General features: G+C 35.8%; 1 protein-coding gene across 10 annotated transcripts in view; it reads right to left on the reverse strand.

Moving 5' to 3' along the window:
* Window positions 1-17,445, reverse strand: part of LOC129235964 (serine/arginine repetitive matrix protein 2) — a 256,950-nt gene that overhangs the window by 154,854 nt on the left and 84,651 nt on the right. For 9 of the 10 annotated variants that reach the window (XM_054870141.1, XM_054870072.1, XM_054870151.1 and 6 more), the window contains one exon: window positions 6,485-6,511. The gene's annotated coding sequence lies outside the window, so the exon portion shown is untranslated. The remainder of the gene's footprint in view (window positions 1-6,484; window positions 6,512-17,445) is intronic. The other variant, XM_054870081.1, reaches the window with a different exon arrangement.

The following is a 17,445-nucleotide window of genomic DNA, read 5'->3' on the forward strand; positions in this document are numbered from 1 at the left end:
GTTTGAAGCCCTCTGGCAAACATCCCAGTCGGGGTTTTTAGTGGGCCCCAAAAGGGTGGTCAAAGTTTGTGGAAGCGAAGACACTTAGGTCACCCGAGCTGACCCTTTTCTTTAATTCTCCTGAATAAAACGGTCACCATGATGATAGGGCGGTGTGTGAGGGTCAGCACAGTAAAAACGTCATAAAGCCGAAATATAAACAGCCACATTCAAAATCTATTCGACAGAACGAAGTCTGTCGGGTCCGCTAGTATAATAATTTAATCTCACATAATATCGGGTATTATTTCATTATTTAAATAATTTGTAACTTTGGCTAAGAAAAGACGCTAACTTATTCCCATACCCAATACTACTCGAAGTTAGAGCTTGTAAAATTTTCTGGTCATTTCTAATTCGCTGGACGAATACTGTAGTTTCATATTTTCAAATATTTACGTATGTATGTCTCTAATATGTGTATATGTATAGGCGTTTGCATGTTTCTATGTATTATAAACACTTCCAAATGTCTGTACGTAGGCGCAGATTTGAATATGGCAAGTGTTGTGCCAGCTGCCTCAGAGAGCGGAAATGCAAAGCTAAATAAATTGGCACCAATGCAAGCAATTAAACCTTTTAAATAAAACAAATTTATAGTTATAATGAAATAGTGTACAAAATCACACACACACACTGACACATACACAGTGGCATACACAACTAGAAAGAGCAGCAAAACAACCGAAAACACAGATACAAAAAGAAAAAAAAATAAATAGCTGACAAAAGGAAATCAGCAAGCTGCCTTCAGCGTCACATTAATTAATGCCATTTAAAATAGTTTCATAAACCAAAAATTTACAGCAAATTTCAATCGCATGAACGCGTCGCACAAAAAAAATGAATGAAACTACACGAAAAGGATTGAGGCCTCCGGCAACTGTAGAAATTTTGCACAACATATGTGGCATAGCACAGCTAAACATAATTAATTAATTTACTATATTGGGCAGAATCTAATTAAAGCACATATTTGCATTAATTTATATATATTTGGGTGTAGAATACTTGGGCGAAGGGGGTAGAAAAATTTTAATTTGATTTGTGGCAAGAGAATTTGGTGCCCACGAATATTTTTATGATTGTCGGAATGAGCGCCACTTTGGATCTATTAACGCATCTCATAAAAGGGTTGCCTTTCCCATTTTGCGCCTTTGCAACTCTACTTTAGAAGAGCTATAATTCGATATTTTTAGCGAAAAGTTTGGTATTTTTTAGCATAAATTTCCATGCAACATTTTCACTTACGGGCTTTATTTGTTCTATTTTCAGTGAGTTGAAAAATTCATCGCTCGCTCAAAAGATGGAATTAACTCATGACGATTTCCGTGCGCTGATTTAAATATTACGATTTTCGACGTGGAGTGCATTGCTCAACTTACTGCGACTTTTAGCGTTGAAGCACCACACTTAGCCACTGTGAAACGTTGCTGCAACGCATCCCCTTTACACTGCAATCGCCAAGTAGAGAAAATCGTTAACATTTATAACGCCAATTCGTAGAAAGAAAGCCAATAAAGAATTAATTTATAATTTTACTGCCATAATTTTTCAATCGAAATTGAGTGCCTTTGAATGGATTTTATGCCAAAGAATTTTTTAATTTAAATGCACTTAATATGCAAATCGGTAGTAAAAACAAAAAAAAAATATGCAATCAACAAATTTATATTTATATTCGAGTGATATTTCATAAATAAGTCCTTATGGAAAATGAATTCATAACAATTTATGCTTGTTTTCTGCAGCCATTAGACAAATTGAAAAATATATTATAAAAAGGTTTGCACAAATTTACAGCCACACAAAGTATTCTTAATGTGTTTGCTTAATGAATGCATGCATAATTTTACATACAAACGTACATTGACAGTTGCCCACATTAAAACCCGGACAAGTAGTCGGCATACACATAAAACTCAATTGTGTGCAACAGGAAAACGTCTCAGCAGAAGAAGCAGCAGTTATTTTACAAAAAGAGATATGCATTTTTTTCAATTTTGCATCACGATTACCCCTCCCTGATGAGCTGACTACGCAGGGAACCCCGGAGCCGGTTTCATCCACGCTAGGTCCGAGCGGAACCTTTTCCACTCACAGTCCTCAAGGGAGGAGTGGACGGGTTTACAACATTTGGAGGCAGGCAGGGCATGGCAAATATGTTTACGGATGGCTCGAAGTTGGACGGAAGAGTTGGTGGGCGAGTATTTTGCGAGGAGCTCCTCCTCAAGCTCAAATTTAGGCTTCCGGAGCACTGCAGTGTTTTCCAAGCGGAGGTAGCCGCAATTAAGGAAACGGAAATTGGTTGCTTACTTTTGTAATTACTGTAAATATCCAATGTCTCCGACAGGCAAGCGGAAATTAAAGTTTTAGGCTCATTGTTTATGCGTTCGAAATTAGTAGTGGAATGCCTGACTTCTCTCTCAATAGTATCAGAATACTTCGATATTAGGCTCATTTGGGCTCTCGGTCATAGCGGGCCGATGAGCTGGCTAGATAGGGACTCTGGAGACAGTTTCATCGCAAAACGAGAGGATTAGGGATCCCTTAAGAACTTGTGATCTACTCCTGGCCCTAGATGGACCCCGCGTCAACTCAGCAAGGGTTGGACTAGAGCGTAAACGTGCAAAATCGCGAGATCCTTCTGACCACGCGTAGATCGGAGGCGCTCGAAGGAACTTCTAAGGCTAAAAAAGCCGCAGCTCTCGCACAGCTTTGAAAGGTATCTTTACCGGACATTGTGCGCTAGGTGTCCATGCGGTGAGACTTGTGATTGCTTTAAGTCATCTCTGCCGCTGTCTGAAGGATGAGATGGAATCATCTCAGCACCTTCTTCTCAGCTGCCCTGCCCTCTCGTAGGGCAAGGCTTTAGACATCTGGGCTCTCACTTTTTTGCTACACCGGCGGGTTCAAATATCACACACCTAATTCATTGGTAGCAGGAAGCGGTTAATTCGAACGTAATTAGCCACTATTTGTCGTCATCCACTAATCCAAAACCGCTTCTTTCTATTTCCACATTTTTTGGTTCCTTTCCTTCTGCTTTACCTCACCTCCCTCCCTTTCCACTTAATGATTAACTAAAACTGTTTAGTAAAGTAACCTGCCAATCGGATGCTTCTTTAGTTCAACAAGATTTATGTTAAACCGCCTTGTCGCTTCGAGAGACCAAAATAAGCTTTCATTTAATATAAAGAAATTTTTTCATGTCAGCTTTTCAAAACGTTCCTTCCTCTTATAATTTATCAAATGTTGGTATTTCCAAAGTTAAAGAGTTTTCTGATCTAGGCGTGCCATCTGGCTCTGGTTTTACATTCGTAAATCATATTAATCAGATAATGCCGAAGGCTTATGCTAATATTACATTTCTAGGGAGCTATTCGAGCGCTTTTAAAAAATTCTATACTAGACAAATTTTATGTAACTCCCTGGTTCGTTCTAAGCTCGAATATGCATCTTTGGTTTGGAATCCGATTTATGCCTCTCATTTAAAAATAATTGAAAGGTTGCATCAAAATTTTATTCGGTTCGCTATGTAACCACTTAATTTCTCGGATCCACTACCATCCCACAGTGCTCGGTGCATGCTAAGAAATATGGAATCTCTTGCCAATAGACGGACCCATCAGTCCTTGATGTGTGTTTTTGATGTTACAGATATTTGTCGTTCTGTTGATTTCCTCGAAGTTCTTGAACAGATTAGCTTCAATGTTCCTTACAAAACTTTACGATTTCATTATTCATTTAACGTTGAAATAGTCAAATCGAGGCCCCTATTACGAGGGTTCTTACTGAGTTAAATAGTACCAACGGACTATTCGAACTAGAATTTCCTATGCGAAGATTTGAAGGCTTAACTATAATAGGAAATGAAATGAAAAAATTTTGGATAAAAAAACTATAACGCATTACTAAAAATTCTTTTGCTTATTTTTAGGATACATTATACTTTTTAAAAGCGCTTTTTTGCGAAGATCAGTAAAAAATTAGCGCTCTAGCGAAGCACCAGCCTTCTCCACCTAATCTTTCCAACACAGAAGAGTCTTTCCTCTTCCTCTGCTACCACGAGCTCGTACCGCATCGAATGTTTTCATTCCGAATGTTTGTATCCGTTTGGACGAAATGACCCAGCCAACGAAGCCGCTGGGTCTTTAATCGCTGCGCTATGTCTATGACTTTTTTTTTTCAAAGAGATGTTGAATGGAAATTTTTTAATTTTTCAATGAAAATCTCTTATAGAAAATTTTTAAATTTTTTAACTTTAATGTTTTTAATAAAATTTTTTTTTTATAATTTTTTTTATTAAAAGTTTTTTTTAATAAATTTTTGTTTTAATAAAAATTTTTTTTATAGAAATGTTGATACTTTTTAAAAAAGTATTTAGTAATAAAAATTAACGAATTATTTTAAAGGAAAACATTTTTTTTTTATAATGAAAAAATTTTTAATGAAAATCTCTTATTAAATTTTTTAATGAAAATCTCTTATTAAATTTTTTAATGAAAATCTCTTATTGAAAATTTTTAAATTTTTTAAAAAAGTAATTAGTAATCTGTTAGTACAGTAAAACTTTATTTTCACTATAGCATTATAGTATATTATATATTTTATTGAAATCGGCCTCACACTTTAAAATTTTATGAATTTTTAAAGAATTTTTTTAATGATAAGTTATATAATATTTTTTTAATATTGATGAATTTTTTTTTAAACTTAAATTTTTTTTTAATAAAATTTTTTTTTAATAAAACTTTTTTCTCATAAAATTTTTTTTTAATAAATTTTTTTTTTATATTATAATTAAAAATTTTGATACTTTTTATAAAAGTATTTATTAATAGAAATTTACGAATTTTTTTAAAGGAATTTATGAATTTTTTGTAAAGAAAACAAAAATTATGAAAATTTTGAAATTCTGAATCGGAAAAAACTTTATTTTCACTATAACATAATAGTATTTTATTGAAATCAGACGAACACTTCCAAATTTATGAAGTTTTTTAAAGCGATTTTTTTAATGATAATTTATACAATATTTTTAATGAAAGTTTATGAATTTTTTTTAATGAAAATTTAGGAATTTTTTTTTTATGAAAATTTGGAAATTTTTTTAAAAAGTATTTAGTAATAAAAATTTAAGAATTAAAAAGCAAATTTTCTATAAAGGTAAAATTTTCCTTTTTTTATAATGAAAAATTTTACCTTTTTTGTATAATGAAAATTTTTTTAATTTTTTTAATGTGTTAGTAAAGTAAATACTGTAAAAGCTGTAAAGTAATAACAGTAAAAACTGTTTTTTAGTGGTAAGTTATAAAAATGTTTTTAAATGAATATTTTGAAAATTTTCACAAAAGTTTTTAGTCATCCGAAAAAAGCTTATTTTCACTATAACATATTAATATTTTTTTGAAATCGAAGGAACACTCTTCAAACTCTCATAGATTAAAAAATGTTGAAATGTTGTTTAAAAAATATGTTTAAAAAATCGTGAAAACTTTATTATAATTTGGTGTTGGTTTCTGAAAATCTATCATGCAAAGCTAGAATTTTACCAAACTACACGAAATTCAAAGACCTCAAATTTTCAAATAAGGACAGCCCTAATATCAGTATACTCGGATACATAATAAGTATGTGAATTTTTACATAAATTCTTATAATGACACAAAAAAAGAACTAAAATATACAAAATTTTTAAAATTATGCAAAATATTAATGGGAGAAATTTATATTTTGACATTTGCTTTTCACAAAATATGTCACTTGGCGGCTTCAGGCGGGGAAGCAAATGCAAAATAAATATTTCAAAAATCCAATGCTAAATACACTGCATACAGTCAAATATATTTGGGGCAGTCTCAGCATATTGCCATGCACTCATTTGCTGCAATAATAAAATGAAATGGGAGGATACATAACTCAAAGTACGCCACTCACACATACATATGTATGTGTGCATGCACACCCATACAAAAGGAGCTCCCAAAAACGTAAATCATTTTTTATATTTTTGTCATACATGAGCTTGGAGATTTGCCATTTCCTACTTAGTAGCGAGTGCTGCTGGTTAAAAAGTGTACTTATTTAATATTTTTGTGCTGAAGCTCCAAAGTAGTGGCTGATACACAACGTCAAAGCATACGGATTGTGGCTACGGCGACCACATAATCTGGGTTTTCTTGCAGCCAAAAATATTACTTTTTCATTTCAGATCGCTGCATGCTGCTCGCTGGAGCGCTTGATGCATGTTACGACCTTTGTAGTGGCCAATTCTGAAAAACGCCTCAATATCACGGACAACAAACACCCAATCCAAAAAAAAAAAACCAAAAACAAAATAGCACCCGCGTATATACAATACATATTAATCATTTTATTAACTAATTAACTTTTTTTGTGTATAGAATTTATTTGAATCATACATTAAAAACATTGAACTCACCACCTTTTCTAGAAAGAGTTACTGCTTCTGAAATTAAAGAGAAAAAGTTATGAATTAAAATCTTTAAATAGTATATAAGTTGTACAGAAATGCATACACTAGACAAAAAAAGTCTACGTTCAGTTTTTTCTTTCTATAAAATTCACAATGTTTGTTATGCTGAACCCTTTTCGCAATTTTTTTTATTAATCCTAGGATTAATATTACGAAACATTTATTGGCTACTAAACCGTAAACCACCCCTATCAATTGACAACACGCTTATCCTTTGCAAATCTGTGCTCAGACCAGTCTTTACTTATGAAATCAAACTGTGGAGCACATCATCAAATTAAAATTTGGAAATTCTGCTACGTTTTCAGTCCAAGAATTTAAGGTAAACGTTCCGTGGTACGTGACGAATGTCCCAATTCATTGGGATTTAGAAATTTCTTTAATAAAAGTAGAAATAAAAAATTTAGCCAGCAAATATCGATATCGTCTTCAAACACACCCAAATGAACTGGCTTCTACTCTCATGGCGCCATTGCGTGTCTTCTTAAGGTTGAAAAATGGATCAGTGCTTCGATCCAGTTTATCTAAGAGCTAACTAAAAATGTTAAATTTGTACCTTGAAAGGCTACAGGAAATATACCTTTAATACTTAAATCGATGACTTTAAGTCAATTATATTACTTTTTCAATGGATTCCAATATTTGTAAATACTTTAAAAGCATAGACAGAGAAATATTAATTAAAACCACAAAAGAAACCAGCAACAAGAATTACAAAAAATTTAATTTTTATTAATTTATCTCAAAAAACAAAAACAGAGTAACTCAAACCTACAAAATTTATTCAAAATCCACAAATAATAAAAACTTGAAAATTTTGGGTGAAATTTTTCAAAAGCTTTTTAGGTATGTAGTTTTATAGGCCATTCAATTTTAGTATTATAAAGTAAATTTGTGAGGACGCTCAACCATCGCGTTGATTTCTGACAATTTTTTTTCTTTTTGCTTACGATGTTGACTATTTTCTTCCATATAAAGCACATGTTCGAAGGCCTTCGCAAGAGATAAAATGTTAATGTCCAAAAAGTCATCTTCGCGGTATTCCACGTAAAATTTGTGTGCTTATTTTATAGCTCCAATGTATGGATCTTGTAAAAGAGAATGTTAAGATCCCAATCCCCCAATCGTTGACAACGGGACTGTCGTTCCGCTACCCGACCATGAAAAGGTGAGAATAGCAATAATGCGGCTAACAAACAACAAAGCCGCGGGAGCCGACGGACTGCCGTCTGAGCTATTCAAACGTGGCGACGAGGAGCTGGTAAGGAGCATGCATCAGCTTCTAGGCAAAATATGGTCGGATGAAAACATGGCTGCCGATTGGAATTTAAGTGTGCTCCGCCCAATCCATAAGAAGGGCGATCCTGCAATATGTGCCAACTACCGCGGGATTAGTCTCCCATCAACCAACTGATTGGACCTTATCTTATTAGACCTGGAAAATCTACAATCGATCAGATATTCACAATACCCCAAGTCCTGAAAAAGTCCCATGACAGGAGAGTCGAGACACACCATCTTTTTGTTGATTTCATAGCTGCATTCGACAGCACGAGAAGGACAGCGCCGTCAGAATTGGGAAGGGCATCTCCGAGCCGTTTGATACCAAATAAGGTTTCAGACGGGGTGACTCGCTGTCATGTGACTTCTTCAACCTGATGCTGGAAAAGATCGTGCGAGCCGCAGAACTTAATCACTCAGGCACAATTTTTATAAGAGCGTACAATTGTTGGCGTATGCCGATGATATTGAATACCGAATAGCATTTCGACACATAGAAATAGTGCATCGAAAAAAGATCCAGCGGCTACGTTGGTTGGATCATATCATCCGAATGGATACAAACGCTCCGGCTCTGAAAGTATTCGATGCGGTACCAGCTGGTGGTTGTAAAAGTAGAGGAAGGCCTCCTTTGTGTTAGAAATATCAGGTGTAGTAGAACTTGACTTCACTTGGGATGACTAACTAGCGCCGTTTAGCACGAGAAAGAAACTGCTGAAACGCTTTGCTGATCTCGGCCAAAATTGCGTAAACGGTTATCGCGCCAATCATGAAGAAGAAGTGGATTTCGTACGGCTCTTCGTTTCAGAAGAGGTAAACTTCTTGGATGGTGCCTTCAAGAAATGAGTGATAAGCTTTAAAATTCACTTATGGCACCCATAGGTTCGTGGTTCCATCTACCGTAAACACTTTTTTTTTAATGTTTTTTTTTTTTCAATTAAATGTTAAATTTTTTCATTTTTTTTAATTCTAATTGTTTTTTTTTTCAAATCAAATTAATTCAAAAAAATTAAAAAAAAAATTATTTTATGCTTTATTTTTTTAGTTTAATTTTTTTTTAAGTTTTTTTTTTTTTTAATTTTTTTATGCAACCATTTTCGTAGAACTAGACAGAAATAAAACAATTACTGTATTTACTGCTCGATTAATAATTTTAAAGTACTCAAGTTAAGAATAGAATGAAAAATAGAAATGAATTTAAAAAAAAAATATTAAAAAAATGTTTAAATTAAAAAAAAAATTAAAAATAATATTGATTTTTTAAATAAAAAAATTAAATATTTTTGTAATTAAAATAAAAATATTAAAAATAATTTAATAATTTTATAATAGTTAAATATTTTTTTTATTTAAAATTTTAAAAATAATTTAATTAAAACAAAAAATTAATCAAAAATGAGCATTGTGTTATTGTAAAAAAAAAATTTGTTGAATGTTTTTGTTTTTCTTTTTTTACTTCGCGTTGTTATTAATCGTATTTTCGCAAAAATTTAAACGAAATGAAGCAGTTAATTGTGAAAAAGAAATATGTATCCGGAAATCAATGAATTAAAAAAAAATATTTTTATAAAAAAAAATTTAATTAAAAAAAATTTAATATATCGATAGTTTTTGAAATAAATAAAATTTAACTTTTTTTTTAATTTAAAAAAATTTTATAATTTATTTTAAAAACTAAAAAAAATTGAATTAAAAAAAATTGAATTAAAAATTATTATAAAAAAATTTTTTTGTTGAATTGTTTAATTTTTCTTGTTTTACTTTGCGTTGTTATTAATCGTATTTTCGCAAAAATTTAAATGAAATGAAGCAGTCAAATTGTGAAAAAGAAATATCTATCCGCAAATCAATGAATTAAAAAAAAAATTATTAAAAAAAAAAATATTAATGATTTTTTAAATAAAAGAAATTAAACCTTTTTGTTATTAAAAACAAATTTAATAATTTAATTTTTTACTTATTTTAAAAATTAAAAAAAATTTAAATTAAAAAAAAAATTATTTAAAAATTATTATTGTATTATTTAAAAAAAAAAAAATTCCTGATTTTTTTTGTTTTTCTTTCTTTACTTTGCGTTGTTATTAGTCATATTTTCGCAATAATTTAAACGAAATGAAGCAGTTAAATTGTGAAAAAGAAATATGTATCCGCAAATCAGGATTACTCAGGTACTCTGACATATACGCCTGTACAGCTGCTGATACCTGCGTAAATAATGATTAAATAAATAAAAGTGCGAGCACTGCATAAATGTGTTTACAGAATAATATTTACACTACCTGACAGATAAATTTTTATTTGAGAAAAAATATTAGTAGGTACATTCAGCGCTGACTCATGCATTTAGCAGCTGCAAAGCAAAAGCGCTTGAATGCATACAAACTTAATTTACATATGCATGCATGTAAGTAAACTTTACATATGCACATGTAAATATATGTATGTATGTATGTGTGAATGTATGTATGTATGTGTGTATGTATGTATGTCTGTCGCATATATCATTTAGCAACTCAGAGGCGAGCACAAAAAAAAATTAAAACCGAACAGTTGAATGGGCGGCAAAGCACAGGAATGTAAGTACGTCGACGACGACGACGACACCAATAAAGTTCGTTAGGAAGGAAAATGTTTCCATAAATTCAACGCTCATCATAAACGTCAAAATCAGCGTCAACGTCAACGCGTCAAGCGCTTTGTAAATGGCAAATAGCTCACGTCATTCATAAAAAATGCTGTTGCTGTTGCTGCTGCTGCTGCTGCTGCAAGTCATCAAGTGTTAACGCAACAAAATGTTGTTGCAACATTATAATGAGAATAATTAAAATTCATTCAAATGACTGAAAAGGCAGGTGCACAAGTGTTTGTGTGTGTGCGTATATGTATGCCTTGCCTGTGTGTGTGTGTGTGCGTTTGACTGCTGGAAGCAAGACGCGCTCATTCATTCATGCAGTTATTCAACTAAACTAACTGCCAAGCTACAGGGCAACTAACTGCAAATATGTGCATGTGTGTATGTATGTGTTAAATGTATGTATGTGTAACTGTATACTAGTAGTCAGCCAGTAGTCAATCAGTCAGTCAATTATCACTACTTCGTGCATGCACGCACACACATGCATACATTTGCGTGTGAATATATTCAAAGTGCGCATCGCTGAGTTAATTATGCATAGAAAATTGTGCAGAGCAAATTAACATTTCCCATTCATGTGCGAACGCATTCACGCACGCACGTAGCCGCACGCACACACAGACACATACACGTGAGCATATAAAGTAGCAATACAGCAAAGCGTGCGGCAAAACTTTTGCAATATTTACCATTCAAAACAGAAATTAATATGAAATAATATGAATGTAAAATTACAAAAACAAAAAAAAAATTGGGGAAAAATATTGAAATTAAATTCTGGACGTGCGATCATAATAATGCCGCGAAAGCAGCAATCTGCCACAATCTGCAACAGCTGAAAGCAGCCAGCAGCCAGCAATCAGCGGCAATAACAATAGAGTCCAGTTTCTGTAGCATCACAGCAATGCGTTTCGTGTCAGCTGAGACGTGACGGAGGAGCGCCAAACATTTATGGCGCTTTTCGCACCTCGCCAAACAATCACAGCAAATGCTACGCTCAGCTATTGTAACGCCGCCATGGCTATACTGCACTGCATTTACAAAATTTATCATTACCATAAACATCATCATCATCGTCATCATCATCATCGCCATTACAAGGTATATAGACCCCATGATACGCCATGTTGTAGGCATTGTGATCGTTAGCACCGCAACCATAGTTGCCGCAACCACCACAGCAGTGGCAACTGCATCAGAAGAGTGGCCATTTTAAGTACAAGTTTTGCCAAGCGGCCGCGTGGAAAGATTCGCTCGCACGTTTATAGTTCAAGGTAGTCTAGCGTGCGGTGTATTCTTTCAGTCATTTCCGGTTGACATCCTACCAACATCAGCTACCAGCTACGAGCTACGAGTTACCAGCTACCACCTGGCTTGAAGCTTTGCGCGCGCCTTCATATACTCGCACACATACAAACACAGGAAACTACAATCGCACACTGCCGACGTCAGCAAACGCCAACGTTGTTCGTTGGCACAGTAGGGAGAAGTTGTGGAATTTGCGAGATAAAAAAAACTTAAAAAACTAAAAATAAACAACTGGAACTAAATTGCTTTTTAATGCTTCATAATGCATACGAGGGGTGTTCAAAGTATTCTCGGTGTTATTATGAAAAACAAATCGAATTAAATTCAATATATTGGGTGGTCGAAAAAGTCTTTTCTTATTTCTAATCAAACTTCAACTCATTTTTTTATATTTATAATGAACTTTATTAAACCAAATATGTGCCATTTTGGTCGACCACCTTTTGCCATTTTTCTTCTAGAGACATTATTCCATCAGTGTAAAACTTTTGTGGTTTCTCGGCGAAAAACTGCGACAAGTAATTTTCACAGACTTCTCTTGAAGCCAACTTTACTCCATTAAGGCAGTTCTGCATTGACCGAAACAAATGGTAGTCCGATGGTGCAAGGTCAGGGCTATATAGTGGATAAATCAAAACTTCCCAGCCAAGCTTTCCCAGTTTTTGCCGAGTCATCAAAGATGTGTGTGGCCTAGCGTTGTCCTGATGTAAGACGACGCTCTTTCTGCTGATCAGTTCTGGCCGTTTTTTTTCGATTGCTTGCTGAAATCTCATCAGTTGTTGACAGTAAAGTGTAGAATCAATCGTTCGAGCAGGCTGGAGCAGCTCATAGTGGATGATTCCTTTCCAATCCCACCAAACACACAGCATAACCTTTCGAGGCGTCAATCCTGGCTTTGCGACCATTTGTTGAGCTTCACCACCCTTGCACCATGATCGCCACCATTTTTTCGCACATTATTGTCGTATTTGATCCACTTTTCGTTTCCTGTTACCATTCGCTTCAGAAATGGTTCGATTTCATTTCGTTTCAGCAAAGAATCGCAGATGTTATTTCGGTCCATTAAATTTTTCACAGACAATTCATGTGGTACCCAAACATCGAGCTTCGTTTTGTAACCAGCCTTTTTTAAATGGTTCAAAACCGTTTGATGATGAATGTTTAGTGCTTTGGGGATGTCATGGCAGCTTATGTGATGGTCCTGGTCAGTCTTTTCCATAATTTCATCGACTTTTTCAACGATAGGTCGACCGGAGCGAGGTGCATCTTTCACATCGAAATTTCCAGAACGGAAGCGAGCGCACCATTGTTGTGCTACACGACCTGATACAGCATCGTCTCCGTAAACTTCACAAATTTCATTGGTGGCTTGCGTAGCATTCTTCCCTTTTTTATACAAAAACTTCAAAATATAGCGAATTTTCTTTATTATTGTCACTCATTTTTGAACAGCTATAATTTTTCCGAATTTAATTTTTTTTTGTTAAATGAAGCTTAAAATGTCACCTTTCTAATACCATATGATATGACACAATGTGATTGGTAGCACTGGTGATAGATGACTTCAACTACATCTATTGACAAAACACGAAAATACTTCTTCGACTACCCAATATGATATTTTTATTCTTCAATATAATCGCTCATCAATTCACTTGTTACATCAGGTGCTTTTAAGCTGCATTCCGATAACTATGGTTTGACAGCTGAGAATGGTAAACTGTGTTGACATTTCTGTTCAATAAGGTTTCGCAAGTCTTAATGAATCGTTTACCTTCAGAAAAACGCTTCCAAATTGTGGAAATTTACTTTGAAAACAAAAATAAATAAATTTTTTTCGCGAAGTTCATAGAGACCGGCATCATCGGCCGAAATGAGGAAGGAGCTGCCGTTTGCCGTTATTTGCAGTGATTGACAGCTACGGAGCGCTATCGAGCCATTCTGACAAAATTTTTGTTTCCAAACGATATTTGCTTTCAAAAACTCGCTATACAGCACAATCGATTTATTGGACTGATCGAATGGACCATGAACTCATAACCCGAGATTTCATATTAAAAAAATGAATGGCATGAAAGGATCTACCAGATTATAATAGCATGCAAAAATTTCATTCCAACAATATTTCTGTGTTGTATTATCAATTTAGCGTAAGTGCACTAGTCTGCCATCCCTGAGGTCGTGGTTTCGAATCCCACGTAAAACACGGTCCTCGCACTTTTCCCAATTTTACCTACTTTCCCTGTTTCTGAAAAAAAAATCTCATTCCTCAAACACAAAACCTTACCCATTCCATCCTTACTACCGCACAATAGTCTGCGCATTATTTGCATTGTGGCTGCTAAATCAAGCAAACAAAAAGCAAGGAAAAACACACAGTTACACATTGCATCAGTGGCGCCAGCAAGAGGAAGCAGGCAAAAGCGGTAATAGCGCAGACACACGAAATTTAGCGAAGTCCTCACCCATCTGTGCGATCCTTTTGCAGAAAAATGTGAAACACAGATGGCGCTCCAAGCAGTAAAGGAGGCGTTGTTCCTAAGCAATGACAACTGGGCATTTCCACCCCTTAGAACTGGTAGCGGCAGGCTAATCACCTACCCCGTCAGAAATCAAAACAGATTAACGAAACAAACGCAAGACAAGCCTTGTCAATGCCTCACGCTCCCGAGAAGAGTGAACAAGGAAAAAAAAAATTAATAGGACTATGAATAAGTTCGTGCGGTTTTACAACAGATGGCGTAACTTGATTATTATTCCATCGATCCACATTTCCAAACATTCATTGGAGAGCTACTGTCGTAAGGCACAAACGTCAGTATAAGTTTTTTATTTGAAGCGTAAACAACAATATTTTTACCACACTTGAAAATGTCGAATTTCGTGCCAAATAATGTGTTTTTGCGGGGAATTCTTCTTCATTATTTTAATATGAAGAAAAAAGCAGCCGAAAGTCATCGTATCTTGGTGGAAGTTTATGGTGAGCATGCTCTAGCTGAGCGAACGTGCCAGAAGTGGTTTGCACGCTTTAAAAGTGGTGATTTTGGCTTGGAAGACGAAGAACGCGAGGGTGCGCCGCCAAAGTTCATGGATACCGAATTGGAGGAATTGCTCGATCAAGATCCGGCTCAAACGCAAGAAGAGGTTGCAAAAACTTTGGGAGTTGATCAATCAACCATTTCCAAACGTTTAAAAGCCATGGGAATGATCCGAAAGGTAGGCCATTGGGTGCCGTATGAATTGCAGCCAAGAGACGTTGAACGCCGTTTTATGGCATGCGAACAACTGCTTCAACGGCACAAAAGAAAGGGTTTTTTGCATCGAATTGTGACTGGCGATGAAAAGTGGGTCCATTACGACAATCCAAAACGTCGGGCAACGTATGGATACCCTGGCCATGCTTCAACATCGACGTCGGCGCAGAATATTCATGGCCTGAAGGTTATGCTGTGTATCTGGTGGGACCAGCTGGGTGTTGTGTATTATGAGCTACTGAAACCGAATGAAACGATTACGGGGGATGTCTACCGACGACAATTGATGCGTTTGAGCCGAGCACTGCGAGAAAAACGGCCGCAATACGCCGATAGACACGACAAAGTTATTTTGCAACATGACAATGCTCGGCCACATGTTGCACAAGTGGTCAAAACATACTTAGAAACGCTCAAATGGGATGTCCTACCCCACCCGCCGTATAGTCCAGACCTTGCGCCATCCGATTACTATCTCTTCCGATCGATGCAACATGGCCTGGCTGACCAGCACTTCCGTAATTACGATGAAGTCAAAAAATGGATCGATTCGTGGATTGCGGCAAAACCGACCGAATTTTTCACAAAGGGAATCCGTGAATTGCCAGAAAGATCGGAAAAAGTAGTAGTAAGCGATGGACAATACTTTGAATATTAAATTTGTAACCATTTTACGTCAATAAAGTTTCAAATTTCGAAAAAAACCCGCACGAACTTATTCATAGTCCTATTATCAATTTAAGTTCTGGAGCTACTAAAAAGCACCCCATTTATTGAAATTTTTCAATGCTCTCTAAAAAAATATCTTTCCTCCTTGTCTGAAAAATGTGCGTTTACTACCGCCTCGAGCTCTTCATCGTAAGAATAATTATTTTCACAACGATCTGTTTTCAAATTTGAAGAGAGGCCAGTTCTGGACTGAACATATGGTGGATGATTGATTTCTTCGAAGCCACAATCTCGTACAGCGATTTTTGGAGACCGCGCTGAGTGAATAGGAGCATTGCCGTAGAGTAGTAACGTAACGGCAGTCAATTTTCATCGTATTTTCCCTTTAATTGCTTGCCTTAGATTTTGGAAAGTGGTCGCGTAGGGCGCTACGTAATATTTTCCTTACTCCATCAATCCCAAAATACTTGGACCACGTTCTTTCCAGGGGATGGAGTGACTTTAAATTTCTTAGGAGAATATGCGCCTCTTTCTTACTATCAGGGCATTTGAGGCATGTGATGAGCACCGTTTTCATCTCCAGTAACAATACAATTTTTATCACAGAGCTCCTCCACTCGCACTTGTTTTTGAGGCGTGAGTTTGGTCGTCTCATCCTATAATTTAATCGATATTCGGGATTACTCCTGTAGAAGTTTCTCAAGTTTTTTCGTATTTGCTTCTGTAGCGACCGTAATGAGGCTGCTTAAGGCTAACGTACCTGCCGATGGACAAAGACTTGTATGAAAACAACAATGTCGTTGAAATCTCCATTTTATAAGCGGCAATCACCACTAGGGTTTGTTAAGGCTGATCTCGGTAGGCATGATCGGGGGATGAGCACGTTAAGTAGGAGCTGCAATAATAAAAGAGAACAACTAAGCCGACGCACATCCTAAGCGCGTCAGAAGACATCTCCTCTGCAGCTCAGTGTCGTGAGCTAACTGTACAACAAATAACAACTCCGATATCGACAAACCGGGAATGACCAGCGGTAGCCTGAACCCAGGGGAGAAGTGGGAAGCGATCAACAAATTCTTAAAGAAGTTCTTCTCTTACTTAGAGAAAAAAACTTTTCGTTAAAGAGTCCGAATAATTATTCAATGGACCTATAGAGGAATCCACTCCCACGGCGAGCATTAAAGCAACGACGCATTTTTGCTAATCGCAGACGCATCTCGACAGCAAATGGGACACCTCCGAATACACATAAAGATCTTCTCGTACAAAACAACTGCCATTCGTAGGTGGTACAAAACTATTACAATGGATTTGTGGGAAAACATCAACAAAGACATCACGAATTAGAAAAGCCTAGTCAAGAATTTAAGAGCCACTTCGAAAGCAAGTTTTACCTCGAGTGGCCACAGGCTGACGCAACTATTACTGCTAATATTGAGCAGAAATAAGGTCGTAGCGTTGACTTTTGATGACGGCGATGGTGAACAAAACTAACACTCTACATCATGCCCGCCTGCACGCACGGCGCAGAAGCTTGGACGATGACAACATCCGATGAAGCGACGCTTGGAGTGTTCGAGAGAAAGATTTGCGTAAGATTTTTACACCTTTGCACATTGGCAACGACGAATATCGCAAGCGATGGAACGATAAGCTGTATGAGCTTTACGACGACATAGACATAGCGCAGCGAATAAAGATCCAGCGGCTACCCTGGCTGGGTCATGTCGTCCGAATGGATACGAACGCGCAAAGGCCTC

Source organism: Anastrepha obliqua, chromosome 1 (assembly GCF_027943255.1).
Source record: "Anastrepha obliqua isolate idAnaObli1 chromosome 1, idAnaObli1_1.0, whole genome shotgun sequence".
Taxonomy (NCBI): Eukaryota; Metazoa; Arthropoda; class Insecta; order Diptera; family Tephritidae; genus Anastrepha; species Anastrepha obliqua.